Source organism: Periplaneta americana, chromosome 13 (genome assembly GCF_040183065.1).
Source record: "Periplaneta americana isolate PAMFEO1 chromosome 13, P.americana_PAMFEO1_priV1, whole genome shotgun sequence".
Lineage (NCBI taxonomy): Eukaryota > Metazoa > Arthropoda > Insecta > Blattodea > Blattidae > Periplaneta > Periplaneta americana.
In genome coordinates this window covers 160,307,864-160,333,614 of record NC_091129.1, presented here as the reverse complement: position 1 = coordinate 160,333,614, position 25,751 = coordinate 160,307,864, and the positions used below count along the sequence as shown (strand labels likewise).

At 37.0% G+C, this 25,751-nt stretch overlaps 1 protein-coding gene across 2 annotated transcripts in view; it reads left to right on the top strand.

Moving 5' to 3' along the window:
- Nucleotides 1–25,751, top strand: part of Ip6k (Inositol hexakisphosphate kinase) — a 170,646-nt gene that overhangs the window by 103,055 nt on the left and 41,840 nt on the right. Inside the window, exon 1 of one of the 2 annotated variants that reach the window (XM_069844530.1) lies at nucleotides 8,451–8,635. The exons of the other annotated variant lie outside the window; for it this stretch is intronic. The gene's annotated coding sequence lies outside the window, so the exon portion shown is untranslated. Of the gene's footprint in view, nucleotides 1–8,450; nucleotides 8,636–25,751 lie in introns of those variants that run through there. 2 annotated transcript variants of the gene reach the window in all.

The window sequence follows — 25,751 nt, the reverse complement described above, 5'->3', positions numbered from 1 at the left end:
TCGACACGATGAGTAGGGCTTCCGTTTCCTAATCGATTTGTTCTGAATGGGTTGTGTTAATTCGACTTATGTTAGCGTTGCACTGAAGTTCTTGTACGAGGTATGTAAACAAGCACGACTGGGACGCTTATAAATAAATATTACTTAAATAAAATGAAAGTACAGTGAAAGTGACGCTATAAATTTGGTATACAATTTATGCAGGATGAAGTGTAAGTAATGTCATTAACTTCAGTGAGTTATTCTTTGAAATATTTCAAACATAAAAGTTTAATACGAGTACAATTTTACTCGTGCAAATCTAGTCTTTCAGGTGAAGCTCCCTGTAAAGCAGATTTGAATAATTTCAAGGGAAAAATTGTTCCGGGGCCGGGTATCGATCCCGGGACCTCTGGTTGAACGTACCAACGGTGTCGGGTGGAGTTCCCGGGTAGCTCGGTGGTAGAGCGCTGGTACGTTCAACCAGAGGTCCCGGGATCGATACCCGGCCCCGGAACAATTTTTCCCTTGAAATTATTCAAATCTGCTTTACAGGGAGCCTCACCTGAAAGACTTGCATAATATATACGTTACTGTGTACGTTAACAGAAAACCACAATTCCAAGTCACACAGAGATTGTGTGCACTCGTTGTGGGTCTCTGGCGTTTCGTCAGCCCACGCGAGTTGTGTGGATATAAAGGGAGAAGTTGAGATGGTGTCGGGTGGAGTTCCCGGGTAGCTCAGTGGTAGAGCGCTGGTACGTTCAACCAGAGGTCCCGGGATCGATACCCGGCCCCGGAACAATTTTTCCCTTGAAATTATTCAAATTATTCAAATTTTACTCGTGTTTGCTACCTTTTCGAGATACAAATTGTTTTATATGAAACATTTCATAGCGTGATTTGGATGTGGGGGGAGGGGGAGCAACGGTGAATTGTTCAAAGTTGAGCAGTTTGGACTTTTTCTATTGCTAGTTGAACGTTTCGCAGAGAGATCCAAGTATTGAATTTCATAGCGTGTTTTGGGAAAGTTATTGATTTAATTCCTAATATGCTTGGTCACTTTAAGACAGCAATGTATTATGATAAATGATTGAAAGAATTTTAGTTTTGTCCTTTAAGTGTGCAGAAATTTTACCCAGAGAAATGTAACATTTTGAAATTTCTTTGCTGACCGTAAAGTTGCATTTCTTCGGATAAAATTTCTGCACATATAAAGGATAAAAGTAAAATTATTTAAATCATTTATTATAATATGTACTTGTTCCCTTAAATTGACCGGGCATATTGGGAATTAATTCAGTAGCTTTCCCAAAATACGCTATGAAATGTTTAATATAAAATAATGTTTTTTTTTTCTTGAAAAGGAAGTAAAACGAGCAAAACTGTATTCAACTTTTTTGTTTGAAATATCTAAAAAATAGACCTAACTCCTTGAAATTAATGACCATACTTATGATTCATTCTGTACAAACTGTATGTACATGTGTTTTTTTATTTTATTGGGCTATTTTACGACGCTGTATCAACATCTCTTTACTTTTTAACTTCGCTCTAGAATATGCCATTAGGAAAGTTCAGGATAACAGGCAGGGTTTGGAATTGAACGGGTTACATCAGCTTCTTGTCTATGCGGATGACGTGAATATGTTAGGAGAAAATACACAAACGATTAGGGAAAACACGGAAATTTTACTTGAAGCAAGTAAAACGATCGGTTTGGAAGTAAATCCCGAAAAGACAAAGTATATGATTATGTCTCGTGACCGAATATTGTACGAAATGGAAATATAAAAATTGGAGATTTATCCTTGGAAGAGGTGGAAAAATTCAAATATCTTGGAGCAACAGTAACAAATATAAATGACACTCGGGAGGAAATTAAACGCAGAATAAATATGGGAAATGCCTGTTGTTATTCGGTTGAGAAGCTTTTATCATCCAGTCTGCTGTCCAAAAATCTGAAAGTTAGAATTTATAAAACAGTTATATTACCGGTTCTTCTGTATGGTTGTGAAACTTGGACTCTCACTTTGAGAGAGGAACATAGGTTAAGGGTGTTTGAGACTGAGGTGCTTAGGAAAATATTTGGGGCTAAGCGGGATGAAGTTACAGGAGAATGGAGAAAGTTACACAACACAGAACTGCACGCATTGTATTCTTCACCTGACATAATTAGGAACATTAAATCCAGATGTTTGAGATGGGCAGGGCATGTAGCACGTATGGGCGAATCCAGAAATGCATATAGAGTGTTAGTTGGGAGACCGGAGGGAAAAAGACCTTTAGGAAGGCCGAGACGTAGATGGGAGGATAATATTAAAATGGATTTGAGGGAGGTGGGGTATGATGATAGAGACTGGATTAATCTTGCACAGGATAGGGACTGATGGCGGGCTTATGTGAGGGCGGCAATGAAACTTCGGGTTCCTTAAAAGTCATTTGTAAGTAAGTATCAACATCTAGGTTATTTAGCGTCTGAATGATATGAAGGTGATAATGCCGGTGAAATGAGTCCGGGGTCCACCACCGAAAGTTGCCCAGCATTTGCTCGTATTGGGTTGAGGGAAAACCCCGGAAAAAACCTCAACCAGGTAACTTGTCCCGACCGGGATTCGAACCCGGGCCACCTGGTTTCGCGGCCAGATGCACTGACCGTTACTCCACAGGTGTGGACACATATGTATTGCTTGACCACCTCGTCAATATGAACATTAAAAATGATGGTCTCGAGATAGTGTAAAGTGTTCTTTTTTATACATTATTTGCTTTTTATACTCTTAGTTGGTTTATCGTATTATGATTATTTGGGATTCTTCGAGCTCCACTAGGCAGTGAAGCTTGTGACGTAGGGACAGCGCGACTCTGAGTCTCCATCTAAAACAAAACAAAGGACATCATGCCGTAGCTAAGGTTCGAACTCACGACTGCTGCTTTTACATGACCCTAAAACTGCGCAATGTCGCTGTTGCGTACACAGTGGCCGGCTGTGTGTTTCTGTTAAACTAACAAAGGATAGAAATACTCGTATATAGTGATGTTAGCATATTTCACGAGTAACAGTCGAATGTAATAGGCCTAGGCAGCCGTTTACATTATATATGTCCCCTAAAAAGAATTTGTTCCGCTGACAGCCCGTGGGTGAAAGTTTTTGGGGGGAGAGGGCAACTAAACTCGACCTTGATATGAAAGATTTGTGGTTAAGGGGAGAGGGCGGTATTTTTTTTTTACTTTTTTCCTATTTGGTGTAAAATATTAATTTTTTTGTATGTAGAGAGCTCATACCTGTAGAAACTCAACCAAAAATAAATATTTCGAAAAAAATTATTTTGGGGCCCAGATTTGAAAAAAAATACCCAATGCAGGATTTTACTAAAATCGATATATCTAAACCGTTTTTAAAAGTGGATTCATCCAGTTTTTTTGCAATGTACTTGCAAAAGCATGCTCTACAAACTGTCTTAACAGAATTTTGATATTAGTCCCTAGGTTTGTAAAATAAACAATTAAAATTTAATAACACTTTTCTGAATTCCTTTCTTGGAAACAAACGGACGTAGTTTTAAAATGAAATCAATGAACAAAATTCTGTTACAGAGAAAAGTTTCCTAATAGTCTAAAGAATATGTGTTCTAAATTTCATGCATGTACCTTTAATAGTTCAGAAATTATATCCATTTTTGTCTGGCAATGTAGCAAAAAAATGAAGTTACCGTAAACCGATAAAAGACTGCGAGTGATTTAAAAATCCATAGCGCAGGAAGCTTAAAAATGGCGTCTCAACATCCGATAAGGGCACAAATACCCACGAAATGTTATGCAATGCATTCCATACATATATCAAAGGGTATTTTAAAGAAAAAAAATTTTGAAAATTCAATTTACCGGAAGCAAAAATAAAAGGGGTCGCGTGATTTAAAAATCCATAACGCAGGAAGTTCAAAAATGGAGTCTCAACATCTGATAAGGGCACAAATACCCACAAAATATTATGCTATGCATTCCACACACATCACAGAGCATTTTAAAGTTTTTTTTTTTTTTAATTTACTCACTTTTCACCAAAAAATACTATCCTCTCCCTTTAAGTACTACACTTGTACTGAAGAATTGGTTCAGGTCTTAAAATCATTCTTATCAACCATATATGTCATTTTAACTTGACGTTATATAAAGCTGAAATCGAGAAGAATCGATGTCCCGATCTCCCGGTTACGAAAGCGTCATCTCCAGCTCATTGTTTTTATTCACCTAACACTTTTCAGCCATGCATAATAATATTTATGAAATACGTGGGTTTTAAAATGGCTCTAGGTTCAGTGCTAAAAACATCAAGCCGGAAATCCGGATTAATTCAATCCCGATGAACCACATTTTCACCGAATGAATGGCTCCGAGGATCATGCGTAAGAGGATTTATTACGTCTGACATATGCATTATAATTTTTATTGTTATGGAATACAGGCGTTGTAATAATTATTCCTGTTTAGTATCGAGGCAATAGCCGCCGTATTCTGCTCGCATTATATCATAGCACTGATGGCTGATCGCGCAATTCTGTGAAGCCGCTATTTACTTTCACACTTTCACTTACACTTGTGTATGATTACTCCTCCGACTTTCTCCACCTCCTGGAAGTCTCAGAGCGCTTACCATAGCCAATGTAAGGAAAAAAAAAAAACACATTTTGAATTCGTCACAAAATGAACTCGAAAACTTACAAACAAATGAAGCAGGTTGTTACCCGGAAGATGAGCAACCCCACAGACCCCAGTCCTAACTGTCACATAACGACTTTCCACCAGAATGTACCCAGAGTTCGACTTGATGAGATTTGTTATGGATAAATCTACTTTCTACTACCATTACATCACTATCCCATCATTCCCGAATAGTCTTTGTAGTTTACAAAGATGATAAACAAATATAAAAGAAGTATGTGTACGTTGGCAGTTAAAGCAACGCCTCTGAAAGCTTTTGTAGAGGTGAAGAAGGAAAAATGTAAGAATTGACTGTCTGTTCCGTTATACAATATTGTTTACGTCCGTGACAAATCTCCTTCCTCAGCTCTTCGCATTTGTATGCAACAGAAATACGTGATCCAGTGACCTCGCTGAGAACAAAACACAATTTTGTCTGAGGAGGCGAAACCTGGAATGTGAGCTGTGCGATAGAGAAAAGAATGAGCCATCAGAAAGGGTTTGTTTTATGATGGTTAATATTAGTGTTGTGGGATCTAATCGATTAATTGGTCAATTTCTATTGTAATATTAATCGATCAATAATATTTAATCGAATAATCGAGTTGATTAAATTTATTAATCCGTTGTAGTTTTTATATTAATTATTATTTTGTTAATGCAAACTCAGAGTAAAAATTCCGACAATATTCGTCTCTCAGAAATTTCTTACTTCAAACACGATAATACCGTTATTTTGTAACTGCAAAACAGGTAGCAGGTAGCATCTCAAGGGAACTGTGTCCAGTCATGGTTTTCTCTAACAAGAATAATGGATGAATAATTGCATTGTGCATTAACCCCATCCAAACATTAACTTTTTCTGTGTCTCTGGCGTTCCACTACCCCCGAGGGTTCTCAGACTCCCATATCATGAATAAATATATAATAGGATGCGAAACTTAATGAGTTTCCCGTAACACATACTAGAGGCGCTGTTGTAGAAATTGATCTTGCTGCCATCTATTTCTGGGAGGGGCGTTATTACATCTAGCAGCGCACCAAGTAGCGAAAAGAGTAATTACTCCATGCATTTAGCAGCGCACCTGGTGACAAAAATGTTAAACTGTGCAGAAAGTATTCCCTCCGTCCCTCCCTCATCGATATTCAAAACTAACCCAATTTAAAGTAAAACATTTACGGTTTTATTCCTCACAGCATCTTCTACTGAAAATTCTTACCGGAGCCAACAGAAGATAAAAGAGACGATGTGTTTTACACTACCCGATTAAAATATAACCAGGCAGAGACAAAAAATAAAGCAAAAGGTTAGATAATTGGGATTGTATTCTTTGGGTATGGAAAAGTCTGCAAGAACTACTTAGATAGTTCAATTTATTATATTACTATTACTTTACAATACATTCAACAACACTATTTTTACAACGTCCATAAACATCACTGTTTAACATACACTGCTTATACACACACGTATCACTTTATGTTCACTTATTAGCAAGTTTCAGTCCGCCATCTTCATCTTCGACTCTCCCGTACAGCAATATCTCGTACGGATAAATAGAGAACTCTCGGTAATGTACCCAACACGTACTTCTAATATTCACCACCTACGACAGGGTGCGCTGATCACCTTATTTAAAACCCCCAAATCCAGATGGTGCTGACCGCAGTTTCGCATCCTATTATATAGACTATTTATCCATGCCCATATGGACAGTTATGACGGTTAACTTTACCACAAAGATGGAACGTAGCTTCATCACTGAATACCATTTCCTCAAGATATGAAGGATTTTTCGTCAATGCGTTGCAAAATTTTTAGTCGCAAAATTTTGTCTTAATCCTCTATCGTTTGGCGGAATGCGGTGAAGAAGCTGGGGCTTGTATGCATGTAGTTTGAGTCATTTGTTAAGATCGTCATGGACAGTTGATTTGGGAATCTGTAACTGATGACTACATAGTCTGCGTTATGGACTTCATTGGGCTCCGGTTGAATGCAGTTCGTATACAATCGACCGTTTCTTCGGTTATTTTTTCTCTTGGGATGTTTTCCTGTTTGTGGAATCAAGGATCCTGTGTCTTTAAATAAGCCTAGTTCTATCCTCCTGCAAAATTGATTTCGATGTAGGTGGATCCACGTTGAATTCTAGACGAAATCGGTTTCGAACTCTGGTAACAGATTTAAATTCAGCAAGCCAAAGCACGCACTTCACTTTTTGCTGTGGTGTCCACATTTTACGTTCAATTACTCGTACAATGATTAATGTTTACTGTTGGCAATTCGTGACATATGATAAATCGTATCTTTTTTGTTTTTTTTTTTTTCAATTTTTTTGCTTTGTTGTATAGATTTCTAGTATTGTTGTTATAAAAATAAAATCTTGGAGAGTTACTGCATCCTGTATCAAACATACTTACTTACTTACTGGCTTTTAAGAAACCCGGAGGTTCATTGCCGCCTTCACATAAGCCCGCCATTGGTCCCTATCCTGAGCAAGATTAATCCATTCTCTATCATCATATCCCACCTCCCTCAAATCCATTTCAATATTATCTTCCCATCTACGTCTCGGCCTCCCTAAAGGTCTTTTCCCCTCCGGCCTCCCAACTAACACTCTATAAACATTTCTGGATTCGCCCATACGTGCTACATGCCCTGCCCATCTCAAACGTCTGGATTTAATGTTCCTAATTATGTCAGGTGAAGAATACAATGCGTGCAGTTCTGTGTTGTGTAACTTTCTCCATTCTCCTGTAACTTCCTCCATCTTAGCCCCAAATATTTTCCTAAGCATCTTATTCTCAAATACACTTAATCTCTGTTCCTCTCTCAAAGTGAGAGTCCAAGTTTCACAACCATACAGAACAACCGGTAATATAACTGTTCTATAAATTCTACCTTTCAGATTTTTTGACAGAAGACTGGATGATAAAAGTTTCTCAACCGAATAATAACAGACATTTCCCATATTTATTCTGTGTTTATTTAATTTCCTCCCGAGTATCATTTATATTTCTTACTGTTGCTCCAAGATATTTGAACTTCTCCATCTCTTCAAAAGATAAATCTCCAATTTTTATATTTCCATTTCGTACAATATTCTGGTCACGAGACATAATCATATACTTTGTCTTTTCGGGATTTACTTCCAAACCTATCTCTTTACTTGCTTCCAGTAAAATTCGCGTTTTTTCCCTAATCGTTTGTGGATTTTCTCCTAACATATTCACGTCATCCGCATAGGCAAGCAGCTGATGTAACCCGTTCAATTCCAAACCCTTTCTGTTATCCTGGAATTTTCCTAATGGCATACTCTAGAAGCGAAGTTAAAAAGTAAAGGTGACAGTGCATCTCCTTGCTTTAGCCCGCAGTGAATTGGAAACGCATCTGACAGAAACTGACCTATACGAACTCTGCTGTACGTTTCATTGAGACTCATTTTAATTAATCGAACTAGTTTCTTGGGAATATCAAATTCAATAAGAATATCATATGAAACTAATACTACTTCTGTACGATTTTAAGAACATTCATTGCTCTGGCAGTAGAGTTGCTGATTTTCACAGTTTCTGGTGATCGATATAAACACGTTTATGCTCTCCTTCTTGTGTTGAGAGTACATTTGACGTGGTCTTCGGTACAAACACATCGTTAGCACCGTGTGTGCCGTGCCGGTCTGTCGCGAGCCCCGGGGCGAAACACAGTCGCTTGGTTACGTATGACTGTTATTGGGAATAAAAAAGAAATGCAACGAGACTTGGTCACAAGATCGTGACTGGTTACGGACGGAGTCTGCAACGTCTTGTGCGGAGCCTGGCTGTCTGCATTGCTCGCTTCGTGATGTTGCCCTTCTGTCTGCTTGCTGTGCCTTCAGACGCTTGAGCTGAACTAGTCGAACAGTAGACTACGTTGTGATATGAGTGCTGCAAGATATACAGCGAAGAATAACTGAAGGTAAGTTTGAGACATTACCTTTAGCTCGGCAGTCTTCTGTATAAACTACCTTTGTGCGAGATCGTGCGTATTTGCTTGATTTCCGCACAGAACCAATACGTGGTAAGTGTGAAATACCACATTCAGTATTCCCAACGTAACACACATAACAATTTCCCTCTTCTTACCGCTGAAGCGCGACATTCATTTTACTGCTTTAGGCTTTTAACATATTATTTTTAGAGGCGTTTAATATAGTAATAATTATAAATTGGAAACTTACCACTGCAATTTCACCTAAATTGCAATGTTAATTATTGTTTTTAAATATTTGCAAAAATTAAGTAAATTCTACTACTCCACGAAACTTATTGCATTCCTGATACAAGTAACATTAAGGAAGCCGTGAAAAAATCAACAAGATTCCAGATGCCGATGTTATTACTGCAATATGTTATATAAATAATATTGTTAAAATATTAAAATGAAAAATAAATCATTACATAACCTTACCGTTTGTTTTAAGTTCGCATTTATAGACTGGGGGGAAAAAAAGACAGACGTATATCACGGCCTGCTGGAGTATAGTAAACACAGAAAACATTTTATAGCAACAATGTCGAAGAAAGATATTTTGGTGTTCCGAAGTTGCCGTTATTAAACAGAAACCAACATGGAGATTTCATTGCAACTAATTAGAAATTCGGCTTTCAGGTATGCAATATACGATCTTCGCACAAAATAATGTACGATACACGAGCGGTATGTTTGTTTTCATGTTCTCGGAAATTAAAAAGCTCAACTACGTTTCGCTTTTTCAATCTTTTCCTCGACCATGAAAACGTCAACATACCGCTCTTGTAACGCATGTTACTATTTTCTCAGAGTGCGAATCAAGCTTCTTCTTGAAAGTACAGAAGAACCTCTATTATCCGTGGTAATGAAGGGGGTGAGCTGAACGGTTAATCGAAAAAAATCGGATAATCCATACTATAGAAGACTTTCATAAATGAAGTGTTGCATAATGCAGTTTCGTAATTTCCTCCGTGGTCGTGTGTTTTAACACATTAGGTGGTGGATCAGAAGTTTTAAGTATAATGTATGTATGTATGTATGTATGTATGTATGTATGTATGTATGTATGTATGTATGTATGTATGTATGTATGTATGTATTCACACTGCAATGGGTATATACCCGGTGGCAGTGGTAACTAATTACACTCAATAATGACAATAATAAACTTATTAATTAAAAATACAATTAATAATAATACTAATAATTAATAATAATAACAACAACAGGGAATATACTAAATTAAATGAAACGATCACTTAAAATAACATTTGAAATATTCTAATTTGTATCTTAAAACTAAGATCGAACTAAAACCCACGAGTATATGTTCATATCTGCACAAGTACCTTTCAACATTACACTCATTTCGCTGTCAACTCACTCACTGCACTGGAACTACGACACATTTCACTGATTCTATCCTGATTTCACTAACACTTCAAAAACATTTCACTGTTCAAATACTTTGCACTGTCACTATAAACTATAAAGCTTCACTGACAGGAACACGTTTCACTTACATAGCACACTTCACTGACACGACATACTTCTTCACTGATACAACACACTTCACTGACACAACATAATTCTTCACTGATACAACACTTCAATAACAACATATCATTTACACTCTTTAAATACTGTGTATAATTAACGTCTATTAGTAAGGTCCTTAAGCCTATTTTTAAATGCATTTTTGGTTGTTGGTAAAGCCTTTAGTTAAGTCTGCAGGTAAAGCATTCCAGTCCCTGATAGCTCTGTTGGAAAGAGTGGGTGAAGAAAGAATAATGCCGAAACTGATCAGGAAGAGAAAAAGGAATTGGCTGGGTCACTGACTGAGAAGAAACTGCCTGCTAAAGGATTCACTGGAAGGAATGATGAACGGGAGAAGATTTCGGGACAGAAGAAGTTGTCAAATAATAGGCCTCATAAGATATGCGGATCATATGAGAAGACTAAGAGGAATGCAGAAAATAGGAAAGACTGGTGAATGCTGGGTTTGCAGTGACAGAACACTATGAATGAATGAATGTCAATGACGGGTTTCTAAGGGTCAAGGAAATGTCCTATGATGGATTTCTGTGGAAAGATAGGAAAACTGTAAGTCTCATGTTATAGATTTAAGTAATTTATACACTTTATCCTTGTTTTTTTATTAAATCTCGCACAGTTGTAACTATTCCGATGTGAGATGAACCACAGTTCCTCTTTTCCAAAACCACTCAATTATATGCACTTCTCTTCGTTACTCAGCACAACATATTGTATTTTTTTGGCACTTCTGGAAGACGTTTTGCAGAGAAATTAAACAGGTCACTCGAACAGTATATCATAATGTGTAAGGACAAAGGCTTGTAATATCTCTCTATAAAAAAAGGTACTAATGTATTTGCAGTACTCAATATTTTTTCTGCAACAAAAAAGGAGAGAATGACAGATGGATAATCCAACAATCGGTTAATAGGGTGACGGATAATCGGAGTTCTACTGTATGGCCAATTTCTTCTCTATCATCATGCTAGCACTGGAATTTCGGAATTAAACATTTTCTTGGTCCCATAGTGACACTCGTGGCGGACAAGGTTGCAGTTGGGTTTCTCGGAGTTCTTCGGTTTCCCCCTGATTATGAATTTACATCATTCTGTCAACATTACTCCATTTCGTCATTATTCCATAGGATTCCTCGAATGCCGGCTAGCGATGTAAGGAGGGGGCTGGCCTAAGGATGAGTGGGGTTGCCTGCTCGAAACCTGGATACATAGCGAACCTTAGTGTAGTCAGCCGGTGTGAGTTTGGGAATGCGCCTAGCTTGAGGGTTAGCGCAATAGATCTTGATAGGTCGCAGTGCTGGGTCATAGTGCCTCTTTCCCGAAATTCCATTTCATTCCAATGCATAATATTTGAACTAATAATTTCATGTAATTTACATTTGTGTATAAGTTGTAAATAAAGAGGTATTCGACATTCCGTATGTGATCAGCTGTGATTTGATAGTTGTTTTCAGAGAGTCTTGCACGCTTTTTCTTATAATACTCTCTATGTTTCTTTAATGCCACCAGTAATTGTTTCAACAGCACTAGCCTCTGTAAATTGTTAAGAAAATATTTAAATGCACTGCCTCTGGTTTGGTTTGTGTCTGTTAATCCAAATTTTCTTGATTAAATCAATACAAAGTTTTTTTATCTCTCGAAAGTGAATCTCTGTGCTTAATAATAATACTAAACTGCCCCCCATTGAGGGTAGCCCTTACGGACTCAGTATATCCTCAAAAAAATTATTATACATATGTAAACATAGATATTAAATTTTAAAAAAGGGAAACAAAGAAAAGGGCGTGAAACATTACAATTGCTATTAATGTGGCACCATGTGATTAATTAGGATTTGGTAGGATTTTTTTAACATAACTATCACAATGTCATCCCTCAAAGATGTTGGCAGAACAAATTTCCGTCGAAATTCTTCGAAAAAAGCTGGTATAGTCCCTCGAGCACCTATGAGCAAGCCGAATACCTCAACGTGAATTAAGGCATATTTCAGCTTGAAATAGTTGACTGTAGGCTCATAGATCGACTTCTTCTCAAGGTGGACCTCGGCTGACTGATGACATTCTGCTTCAAGACGTATCGTGGGGTCCACAATGATGCCCTGTTTAGTGTCAGCATTGTACGCTAAAATATCTACTCGTCTCGTTGACCCATTTTCAGCTAGACAGGAGATTTCTTCTTCTACTATCCATCCCTTAGTTCTTAATGCGGCAGCAATTTTGGACCTTATAAGATGATGTCTAGAGTTCCTCAAGAGCAATCCCTGTTCACAGAATCCCAAGACGTGTGCTAAAGTTTCAATCTCCGGGCAGCCATGTCTGCAGCCGGGTACCGTCGAGAGATCTGCCGGGAACGGAACGAACAACTGCTAAATTTGCTGTCATTTTCAGGCTAGATATCCATTCACTAGTCGAAAGTCCTTTCTTGTTTGCAATCCAACTGTTGGCGGCTGTTACTTCGCTATACATCTCAACACCTTTTCCCCGTCCCGAAAGGGTATTCCATGATTCATATTCACGACCTCTCAATTCTTCTCGAAAATTTCGAATTGTAGCTTTAGTAAAGTCTTCGGGAAAAGAAAGGCAGAGGGAATCACACGACGATTTGAGTTCGACATCTAACTGTCCCATCATGTTTGAGGCCATTGAATATTCATGAAACTCAGCCATTTCGATACAACAGCTTCACTCCACAAGCTTGAGTTACCGAAATAAGTACCTCAGGTTTTTGAAGCAAATGCTTCAGAGCAAGAAGCAAAGCTCCGTTTTATTAATAAGTAATGCGAGGAAACTATTACGTGCTGACTCCTTGCTCAAAGGTGGAGGAAACTCTTGATGAGCAAGCTCATTTTCCTCAACTTTATTAATAGGAAAAGGAGGAAGCTCACAAAATTTGAAGCAAACTCATCTTCCTCATCTTTATTAATACCACCCAATATCTCAGAACTATTCCAGATGGACTTGGTCCACTCTGGTTGTGAACCCCACATATATAGTGCACAGTGAAAAGTCAGCATTGAAAACTCGATCATAAGACATTAATGTCATGTAACGGACTGGAAGGTCCGGGGTTCGATCCCAGGTGGTGACAGAATTTTTTCTCGTTGCCAAACTTTCAGAACGGCCCCGAGGTTCACTCAGCCTCCTATAAAATTGAGTACCGGGTCTTTCCCGGGGGTAAAAGGCGGTCAGAGCGTGGTGCCGACCACACCACCTCATTCTAGTGCCGAGATCATGGAAAGCATGGGGCTCTACCTCCATGCCCCCCAAATGCCTTCATGGCATGTTACGGGGATACCTTTTACTAGAGGTGCAGGTCTAAGCCTAACCTGTGGAGGGCTTCTTGCAGGGCATTGGCTTGCAATGACTACGGACACGGGTTCAAATCCCGGTGATGCCGAAGACGTATTTGTAGCGGACAAAGTCAAGGTTCCTGAGATTTTTTTTCTCGGGATTCTTCCGCTTCTCTCCATTCCACCGTCACTGTCCATTTCAATATACATAATTTCAGTCATATCTACTAAAATGGTGTAGTTGTTTGTGGCAATGTGACTGGCGTACAGATACTAATGGTACAAACACGTTGACTCCTAGCTTTAAGACTAGCAGTTTTGTAAAACTAGAAATGGTATCGGTCGAGTTATAGCATATGACAGTGATGTCAAAGCAAGCGCATTTTTCTGACCTTGACGTCGTGCGCGGGCAGCAAGCGCTAAGTATGGAAAGAGGAAGGGTTGTGTATATGAATAGACAACCTGTTGGATTAAGAAAACAGTGGTGCACAAACTTCAAACGGAACGTGAAATTTTATGTCGTTATTTTTATATGACTTCTTTCTGTTTAATATTATCTATATTGTCTGTAAAACGAAAGTACTAACACTGATTTCTTAATATTGCACTTGTGTTTTAAATCTTAATAACATAATAGAGAGTTAAGAAGGAATATTCACTTAAATTCCGTAGTAGTATAATATTATACTGTATTAAGTGGATGAAACACATCATTCATAAAGAAAGTGATATTCCAAAGAAAGAGATTGAATATGACATGATAAGTTGGAATTTATATTGATGGTATCTTACAAAAGTAATCAATAAACTAATCAAAACAATATTACAGTACAAAGCAAAGTTACCTAGGTACTGTATCTGTTTTAAGTGTAACTAATATTACATAACAAAACTCTTATGGCATTATGCTTTTAAGGTGATATTTGCGAGCAACTTCCTATCATCAGAATATTAAATTATTTTGCTTTGTTAATTCATTTCCTTACAAACAATTTCCATGCGAATATTTTCAAAATTTTCAATACACTATCTTCAGTAATACGTATATATGGTATATTAGATTTACGAAAACATTCTGTTTTCTATAAGGCTACTAAATAAATAGGCCTATACCTGAAATTTTCACTTTTGTTTTCTATACGAAAAGTTGAGAAAATATTTCTTTTGAATAAAAAAATCAAACTTGTGAAAAATGAGCATTGAAATTAAAACTTACATCTTATAATGCACTTATACTTCTCAGGCAAATCTAAAAATTAACATGGATACAGTTTTAATAAGTTCTCTTCCCTTTATCTATTGAATCAGTGCTGCCCATCCCTGAATATAGCTCGACCAAGCGGCATATACCACCTCTTTCGTCTGTCTCTTTCCTTTCCGCTGTAAAGCGCTCAGGCTCTCCTGGGCTCTAAAGCGCGCGCTTGCTCCTGTGGACATCAATTGACATTATTAAATAAGTATATAATAAATTTTCAATCTTAAGACATATCAACTTGCAAATGTTTATTTGCTATTTAATAAGATATATGAACGTTTTCGCCGTTTGGGGCATCTTCAGATATAACAAAACATATAATCTGGACCTATAATAATAAATTATGCAAATAACAAAGAATAAAGAACAATGTATGTATGCAATACATGAGATTCATGATTTATCTATTACGAAATCATCGTATACTCCACGACATCCATAACCAACGAGCATTCATTTCAAATATCTCAACAAATCTGATTACACGTAACAGTCATTTATAATCAATAAGACGTCACCAAGTCAGATAATAAATTAAAACAGCAATCTCCAACATAAAATAACATTTAATTCATTAGCGAACGTTTTTCAATGAAACACAATCATAACACACGAACATCAGCTACGCAATTATCGTATATCCTACGACAATCCTCAACTAATGAGTATTCTTAAAATATCTCTTTTATCAATCATCATTATAAAATTTTAACATTATTGACAAATTTAATCATAATTGTATATTTTATTTGTAACATGAGCTGTATGTATAAAATATCCGTCCAATTCAATTTCAAAATCTAAAGATTATATCAACAATTATCCTATATTATGTCACATTTTACATAAAGCTCATGAATCTCATGTATTGCATACATACATTGTTCTTTATTCTTTGTTATTCGCATAATTTATTATTATAAATCCAGATTATATGTTTTGTTATATCTGATGATGCCCCAAACGGCGAAAACGTTCATATATCTTATTAAATAATAAACATTTGCAAGTTGATATGTCTTAAGATTGAAAATTTATTATATACTTATTTAATAATTCACCAGGCATATTGAAACATAAAAATGAATTGTAAATTATCAATTGACATGCCTGGCATACGATATCACTAATACATGTGTCTACAGGAAAACAAATCAGAAATTCATTCCGAATGATTGTTTCGGTTGAAGTAGTAGCCTTGGTAAGAAGTGACCCAGAGCTACATCGCGCCAGGCGGGGATGTCCCAGTGGAGGCACATTGCTCCGAACAAGTTAGTCATGGAAGAGTACAAGAGGAGAGAAGGCAATGTCCGTCCGCCTTCTTCGCAGCGTCGCAAGATCTCGGTATGGCTCTAAATATAAATGGATTGCCATGTGCTCTACTGTTGTCTAATTAAACCAGTCCACTCCGCTAGAAAGTGTGGCGGCTCGGCAGTTTGGTTGGCCTGACCTTGTTAGAGAACCTAGGCAATATTCGATTTTCTTATAACATTCCTTCAGCAACAAATAATCTGGAATTGTTTGAATCACGCATTTTTAATAAAGTACTGAAAGTGTTGTACAATTGAATCTCGGTTTAGTCAGCAAACGCATCTTAACTGAATAGAGCGACTTTCGATCCTCGACATATGTACCGTATGAAATTTGTAGTCCGAAGAAACAAAGGAACAAATATCATTTTAGCAGTCCTTCAATAGCAATATCGTTCCTTTATTATCATCAGCTACAAGCAATAGAGATCAAGACCCATTCCATTGTCTTGTGAGAATAATTGTGAATCAATATCAGGTTATAATGATTAGAGTATCTGTTCATGTAGTTATAGGTCGCGCCAGGGATTTTGGCAGATGGATTTTCTAATTGTGATCTGGAGAGCGAGTTCTCACCGCTGCAAGATCGGCTGTTATCTCTGTCGCAGTGGAATGGGTAGGACATAAGAATAAACATGCACGCCCGAGTATTTGTGCACTCTGGACAGTCACCTCCAAAAACTAAACAAATATTACAGTAGTCTATATGTGTCTTTGGTATATTTATTAAAGGTATTCTTTGAGTAGGACTGTACCGTGGTGTGTTTCATAATAAGGATAATTGATATGAGCTGCTGTTATGAAAATATGAACGACTCAGAATGTTATCGCATCTCATTCTCGCAGCTTACACAAACAATATTGGCTCGCCTACTGGAAATGTCATCGAGGTCATCTGCCAAAATCGGTGCCTCCGACTATACCTATCACGGCCCAAGACCATTGTTTAAGACATCACAGAAAAGATATACAGCAGAACTCCGATTATCCGACACCCTATTAACCGATTGACGGATTATCCGACTGTCTTTCGCTCACTCTCCCTTTTTTTTTCCTACAGAAACATATGAACTATTACTGTACCTTTTATTAGTACGTTTTTTTTCTAGAGAGTGTTATTACAAGTCTTTATTCTTCCAGTTTGGTCTACAGTTCGATATGCCGTACTATACAACTTCTATATAAAATGTATTCCATGAATGTCAAAAGAAAACGTTTGTGATAAGTATCGAAAAATGCATATAATTGAGTGATTTGGGGAAAGAGAAACTGTGGCTCATCTCGCATCAGATTACGAGACTGATGTTACAACTGTGTGAGATTTAATAAAAATTAAGGATAAAGTGCATAGAGCATGTGAATCTCCAACATGAGACATCTACTATCCCTATCTATCCGCTTACAGCCATTACAGGGAGTTTTCCTGCTCCTTAAAAACACGTACTTAAATTAGCGAACTTCTGATCCACGACCTTGCGTGTTGAACACAAGACTACGGAGTAAATTACGAAACTTCAAGAATAATTCACTTCATTTACGAAAAAAAAAATTATGGTACGGATTATCCGATTTTTTCGATTAATCGTTCAGCCCACCCCTTTCATTACCACGGATAATAGAGGTTCTACTGTATTAGTTGGTGCTTAATTTCGTAGAGATTTTTCATAAGTTTGTTAAACACATCAGATACACATAAGAGAGAAGTTAATCATCAACAATATTCTCCTTCACTATTTACAACAGTCTGCCAACGCTGGAGTAGTTTTTCGAGTCCACGCCTGTAGAAATCGCGAGATTTTGAGTTAAAAAAGTCGTAATGCCATGTTCGGAGCGCATTTTCATCCGGAAAGGAAGTTCCTTGAAGTTTGTTCGATAGAGAGCGGAAAAGGTGAAAATCTGAAGGTGCAAGATGAGGGGAATAAGGTGGGTGCGGAATGATTTTCCAACCCAACTCTTGGATAGTATTTTGTGTCAGGTTAGCAGAGTGCGGACGGGCGTGGTCATGGAGTAGTATCACTTCATGCAGTCTTGTTGGTCGTTTTTCTTGGATTTCGTGTGCAATAAATGTCGACAGTGATGGTGGAATGGTCACAGTTCATCACATTTGCCAGTTCTCGGGTACACTGATGTGAATCATGGTGGATTACTGTGTTTAAACGGTCTTCATCAAACCCCGCAGGTCTTCCTGAACGTGTAGTGTCACTAATGTCAAAACGAGCCTCCTTAAAACGAGAAAACTATTTTCTTGCCGTGCTGTCTCCGATAGCATTGTCCCCATACACGGCGCTAATGTTTCTGGCCGCCTCCGCTGCTTTCGCCCCTCCATTGAACTCTTTAACAAAATTGAAAGTGTTCAAAAAAGATTCATTAGATTTTTGTTTCTTAAATCATTTGGTTACTATCCCTCCTGGAATAATGAAAATAGTATTTCGTACTCATCTCTTTTGTCTCTCTTTAATTTTGAAAGTTTGCAACAGAGAAGGAATAATATTGATATAAAATGCCTTAAATTACCATTATATCGTCGGTTTCTTGGTAAAAGTGACCAAGTCCAAAATGCAAAATTGTAGGGAAAGGGCCATTTAAAGGTTTAATGATCCATCCAAAGATAACTGTACTTTTTTAGATGTTAGTAATAAGTTATTTTGAAGGTAAATGTGCTATATTATTAGTTTTTAATATCAAATTATGTCTTAAATTTTCATAATGCTTGGAAGCCTTGGAATGTGACTTGATCACTTTTACCAAGAAACCGACGATATGTATTACTAATGTTATTATCACTATTCCCTACTCTATAATTACATTGTTGAGTGAATGAAATAAATAAATAAATGAAGAGAATAAGGTGCTTAGGAAAATATTTGGCGCTAAGCGGGATGAAGTTACAGTAGAATGGAGAAAGTTACACAACACAGAACTGCACGCATTGTATTCTTCATCTGACATAATTAGGAACATTAAATCCAGACGTTTGAGATGGGCAGGGCATGTAGCACGCATGGGCGAATCCAGAAATGCATATAGAGTGTTAGTTGGGAGACCGGAGGGAAAAAGACCTTTACGGAGGCCGAGACGTAGATGGGAGGATAATATTAAAATGGATTTGAGGGAGGTGGGGTATGATGATAGAGACTGGATTAATCTTGCACAGGATAGGGACCGCTGGCGGGCTTATGTGAGGGCGGCAATGAACCTTCGGGTTCCTTAAAAGCCATTTGTAAGTAAGTAATGAAGGAATAAATAAATAAATAAATAAATAAATAAATAAATAAATAAATAAATAAAACTTTGTGTTGTACTAGTAGACTATATTGTAAAACTCTTCTGTATATATTTCAACTAGACTGTGACTTTATTAAGACTTTGTAGTACTATTAAGATTTTTTTGACATGTTCCATATTCTAGCTGTGAAGCGATGTACGAATACCATGGAATGTAAATACGTAAAATTCAATACAATACAAATAATATAATCAGGATACTGAGACCCCCGGATACGAGCGGAATGTGCAAATTCAGTCTCTCTAGTGAACAGCCTTCTGTAAGTAGTGATATTGGACGACGAAATATACGGGGTGCACAAATTAAAATGAGTATCAGATAAGTCGAGATCAGTCGAGAAGAGCCAATGTTTTTGTTGCCAGGTATTAGAAAGCAACGAACGTCATTAGCGTCTGGTAGCCTTGAATATACTGTTTATGAATGCTGACTTTCTTTCCAGTTGTGTCATATCAGTGACGAAGATTGTACGTCAATTAAAAACTATGACTATTTTTGTACATTCCGGAAATGGAATCACATGACGTGGTGGATCGAAGTAACTCGATGCAGACAGAAGGGACTTTGACCTCTTTGTTCTGGGTTCAGGGCAGCGGCGAAATGATAAAAATGTGACCGTGACCTATATTAGAGTGAGCAGACTTCACGAGCTGGCCGCAGAATCATATATGTATATACTTGGACTTTATATAGTATACGTATGCCTATACGCTTTGGTGAAGCTTTTGAGGTTTATCCCACCCAAAAATTTTGAGTTATTATACCTAGTAACAGTAGTACTATACTCCACACCTGTGGAGTAAGGGTTAGCGTGTCTTGCCGCGAAATCAGGTGGCCCGAGTTCGAATCCCGTTCGGGGCAAGTTGAGGTTTTTCCGGGGGTTTCCCTCAACCCAATACGAGCAAATGCTGGGTAACTATCGGTGCTGGACTCCGGATTCATTTCACCGACATCACCTTCATCTTATTCAGACGCTAAATAACCTAAGAAGTTGATACAGCGTCGTAAAATAACCTACTAAAAACAGTAGTCCTATAAGTTCGTAATAACAATGTATTGCAACACTTGTATTCACTCCGATCCTTCCGTATATTAACTTCACTGTTGGCAGTCATTACAGTATGTGGAGTTCAGTGCGAGGCTTGTGGTAGAAAGCCTCTAAAGGCATGGCTACATCTTGACTTGAAGGGGATCCGGGGGGGGGGTCGATTCGTCACATCTCCATAAGAACAGAGGTTGGCCTTCATTGGTGTGTTGTTGAATGTTAGTTTAATCAAAAGTGCATGCATGTGTGTTACATATTAATTTTGTGTAAAGTGGCTCATACTGAGACAATATTGAGGTCATTATTTATAGAATTAAAAGAGAAACGTTTTCAAGTTGGACGTATGAAACTAAATGTGCTTACAAAGATAGGAGACCGATACCACATTTACATATTAACATAGCGGATGGAGGAAGCAAAATAGAAATGTTCAATTTTCTTAGCATAAGAAATATCCTTGGCTGGCAAGGTGCTCTAACAAGGGAAGGGTTTCGGCTCGAACAGGAATTTTTGGTTAAAAATTCGTACAGACGCTTACCTCACAATGGTGATGAAGACCGTAAAAGCATTCATTTGTGTAACTCTCCGTTTGGTTGGTATTGGTCAACACACTTCTTTAAAAATGTACATGAGGATTCTCTATAAAATGCATGAAACAGCATGGAGCAGAGCAATAAGCACAACACGCAGAAGCAACACCTGAACAATCTGCTGAACCACACTCCAGTGCTGGAAAATCAAATGCTACCTGAATTACATTTTTGAAGTCCGAGACTTGTTCACTATTCACGTAACCAGCTGACTGCCAGGAATACTGAAGCATAGGGCAGTATACTGCAGCAGACAACTGGTTATGAATAACAGAGTGCATTTTCATTAGGAACACTCGATTTCCCAAGTTAAGTTCTGGATTCTCAGCAAAAGTCCTTACGCAATCTTTTATCCTCCGAGCATATATTTTGTATTGTCTAAGGAAATAGATATTTAGAGGCTGGATATATTTAGTTTTTTTTTTAGGTGGAATGATCATACATTTTATGTCCTAGCCTTGGAATGATTCATTTATTAAGGTTGTGTCCTTGTGCGCATTCAATGACTCACACAACAGTATATACTTTTGATTAGCTGCAATATTTTCAAACAGAACGTTGGAGAAAAATGTTCTTAAATGGGCTTTAGAATTTTACCACTCGCACTAGCTTCTAGGCTAGGCTAGGCTAGGCTAGGCTAGGCTAGGCTTACGGGTAAGGTGTCCCATCCCCTTAACTTGTGCAGTGCTCTCCCCACCCTTCAACTTGTACAGTGCTCTAACAGACAAACCACACATTACACAAACGAATGCTTTTGGGAGCTTTACAGAGATGTAAAGATGGGCCTGTATACAGATTTTGGATACGAAATTCCTGTTCGAGCCGAAACCCTTCCCTTGTGAGACAAATAAATTATGTTGTTATGCCTGATGAATGGTCATCTTCTTGTCACAAAAAAAAATGATAGAGAAGCAAAGAATTATCTACTGTATAAAAAGATACAAGGTAAGCAGATATTTTTCAGCCTACTCAATATTTACATCTTACCTTCGCTACTGATATATAGTATTTTTGTTTTAAGAATTGGTAACACAGTTCTATCAACTCAAAATGTATGTATGTATGTATGTATGTATGTATGTATGTATGTATGTATGTATGTATGTATGTATGTATTCACACTGCAGTGGGTATATACCCGGTGGCAGTGGTAACTAATTACACTCAATAATGACAATAATAAACTTGTTAATTAAAAATACACTTAATAATAATACCAATAATTAATACTAACAATAATTTATAATAATAATAATAATTTCAATTCTTCATAATATATATTCTTTTCTTGAACTATTTATTTTAAAATGTACACTTAAATGAAATCATTTAATATTTGCCCACGTAATATGAACTTTCATTTTCTACATTATAGACAAAATGCATTCTCTGTATCTTACAAGATCTCAAAATTAAGATATGTGATTTTATTTATAAATTGTACAGTTTAAATATACAGTGCATCAGTTATTCATAGATTTCAAAAAGGCATATGACTCGGTTAAGAGAGAAGTTTTATATGATATTCTTATTGAATTTGGTATTCCCAAGAAACTAGTTCGATTAATTAAAATGTGTCTCAGTGAAATGTACAGCAGAGTTCGTATAGGTCAGTTTCTGTCAGATGCGTTTCCAATTCACTGTGGGCTAAAGCAAGGAGATGCACTATCACCTTTACTTTTTAACTTTGCTCTAGAGTATGCCATTAGGAAAGTCCAGGATAACAGAGAGGGTTTGGAATTGAACGGGTTACATCAGCTGCTTGTCTGTGCGGATGACGTGAATATGTTAGGAGAAAATCCACAAACGATTAGGGAAAACACGGGAATTTTACTGGAAGCAGGTAAAGAGATAGGTTTGGAAGTAAATCCCGAAAAGACAAAAGTATATGATTATGTCTCGTAACGAGAATATTGTACGAAATGGAAATATAAAAATTGGAAATTTATCTTTTGAAGAGGTGGAGAAGTTCAAATATCTGGGAGCAACTGTAACAAATATATATGATACTCGGGAGGAAATTAAACACAGAATAAATATGGAAAATGCGTGTTATTATTCGGTTGAGAAGCTTTTATCATCCAGTCTGCTGTCAAAAAAACTGAAAGTTAGAATTTATAAAACAGTTATATTACCGGTTCTTCTGTATGGTTGTGAAACTTGGACTCTCACTTTGAGAGAGGAACATAGGTTAAGGGTGTTTGAGAATAAGATGCTTAGGAAAATATTTGGGGCTAAGCGGGATGAAGTTACAGGAGAATGGAGAAAGTTACACAACACAGAACTGCACGCATTGTATTCTTCACCTGACACAATTAGGAACATTAAATCCAGACGTTTGAGATGGGCAGGGCATGTAGCACGAATCCAGAAATGCATATAGAGTGTTATTTGGTAGGCCGGAGTGAAAAAGAGCTTTAGGGGGGCCGAGACGTAGATGGGAAGATAATATTAAAATGGATTTGAGGGAGGTGGGATGTGATGATAGAGAATGGATTAATCTTGCTCAGAATAGGGACCAATGGCGGGCTTATGTGAGGGCGGCATTGAACCTCCGGGTTCCTTAAAAGCCAGTAAGTAAGTAATTTCGTTCTGAACGTGATAAAGGAATCAGAATTACTACGAAATACGCAATGAGAAAGTATGTGTCATCTTCGTGATTCTTATACTTATGGCGTTATATTGTAGAAAACGTATTTGTCCCAAACTTTGCTTTGCTTTTGCAGTATGTACAAGTTCTGAGATTTCCCAGCCTGTGAAATTCTCGCACCAGTCTTGGCTGTGATTAATGTTTAAACTGCTTACAGAGTTTGATGACTCTGAGCTTGTACTGGGACAACCGAGCTAAAGTGAAACTACGAGTACGATACCTGCTATGTAGTACAATCCTTAAGTCTTGGCGAGAAGGAAGCATGTCTCAATTTGTCGTGAAACATCGCGAAAAACAGTCTGCAAGCTTCTTCATCGTCGTCCCGGCCACAATATGTGCCAGGCAGGCAGACCAGTCAAGGCCGTGCAAGATGTTACATTGCGTAACACTGATATTAACTGTTCAGAAAACTTTGATCATGCATTTGTCGCACGATGCTCTAAAGGTCATTATTACGCAAACCATGACGCTATGTGTCTCTCGAGCGACCTGCTACTTCCTATGCATTATTTTCTCGTGTCAGTTCCTGCGTGCCTGAAATTTTAAGTAGGCTTATTCATTTTTGGATTAGAGCGATTGGACCCCACAAAGAAGATTTTTTTTTTTTTTTCGAAAAAGAAACTATGCTTAAACTTTGACTTTAAGCTTTATTAACATGGTCGAGTTTTATAGCACCTTAAGGCCCGATTGTATAAACCATTTAATCTTAGATCAGAGGTTAAATTGATCGTTGTTTCAGCTGAACTTGGAATTTTGTGTTGTATAAAGTCTAATCTGAGATTAATTTATCTCGAACTAAAGTCAACTTTGACTGAAGAAATTTCTCCGATTAAGTTAGATGATCCAAGTTCAGTTATTTCTTTATGTTTGAAATATACAAGTGATAGATTGTGCAAATAAAATATCCATTATTATTATTATTATTACTACTACTAATAGATATGGAATATACACACACACACATATATATATATATATATATATATATATATATATATATATATATATATATATTTCAATTTCTTGCCTTAATACACATTCTTATATTTTATAAGGCTCTATCGTGTTCAGCAGTATCAAATAACATAACCTATAATTATATTATGTTTATAACAACCATTAATTATTAATGGAATGATAGCTACATTCATAAACTTTCAATTAACTGTATTACTAAACGAAAATTGTCGTTTTATAAAGCTTTATTATGTTTAGCAGTATCAAACACCATAACATGATAACAACTTGGAGAACAGTCAACCTCTTCTTATTGTCCGCCATTATTTACATTGCACAAAAAACCAGTGTCTCCAACAGAGTGTAATACGGAAAGTCGCCAAAAAGTAGTTGTAAAGTCGCTAGATTTCTCATTATCAACAAAGAAAGATTAAATTTTGTCACTATGGGGTGCTAAAAAGGTCACTAAATCCCTATTTAAGCAATATAAAAGTTAAAAGAAATTGTTGTTGAAAAAGAGTTAAAGTCGCTAGATTGGCAACACTGAACAAACCTGTATAACATGTTCCGCGCATCACGTATTTCACCTGTTTATGCGATGTTGCCAAATCCTTTTCACGTGAACTTAGATTGCATTTGAACCAAGGTAATTTGATCGCAGAAATGTTTTATACAATTGAAGAAGTGTCTGAACTCGGTTCACTTTTCGATCTTCGATCAAAGTTGATCTTTAGTCAGGGAGTTTTATACAATTGGGCCTAAGTGTGCGTGCGTGTGTCTGGAAATATTTATTTTTTCATTTTATTATTTTATTACAACGTACGTTTTGTCCTTGACTAGACAGTGAATTATTTGAATTATTTTGGTTGTATTATACTTTCAGAATTAGTCTATCTGTCATCATGATTTTCCATGGGTTGTTTGATTATTTCTTTAAACTTGTCATTTTTCTAAAAACTTCATGTTGAAACTGAAACGCGGTAACTTTTGAAAATAATTGAATTAAGCTCATGAAATATATTGTGCGTATACTTCGTAGTTTATGGTGGTAAACCGTATGAACACGTACACTTAATCAAAACACACACATAAATAATAATAATAATAATAATAATAATAATAATAACAAA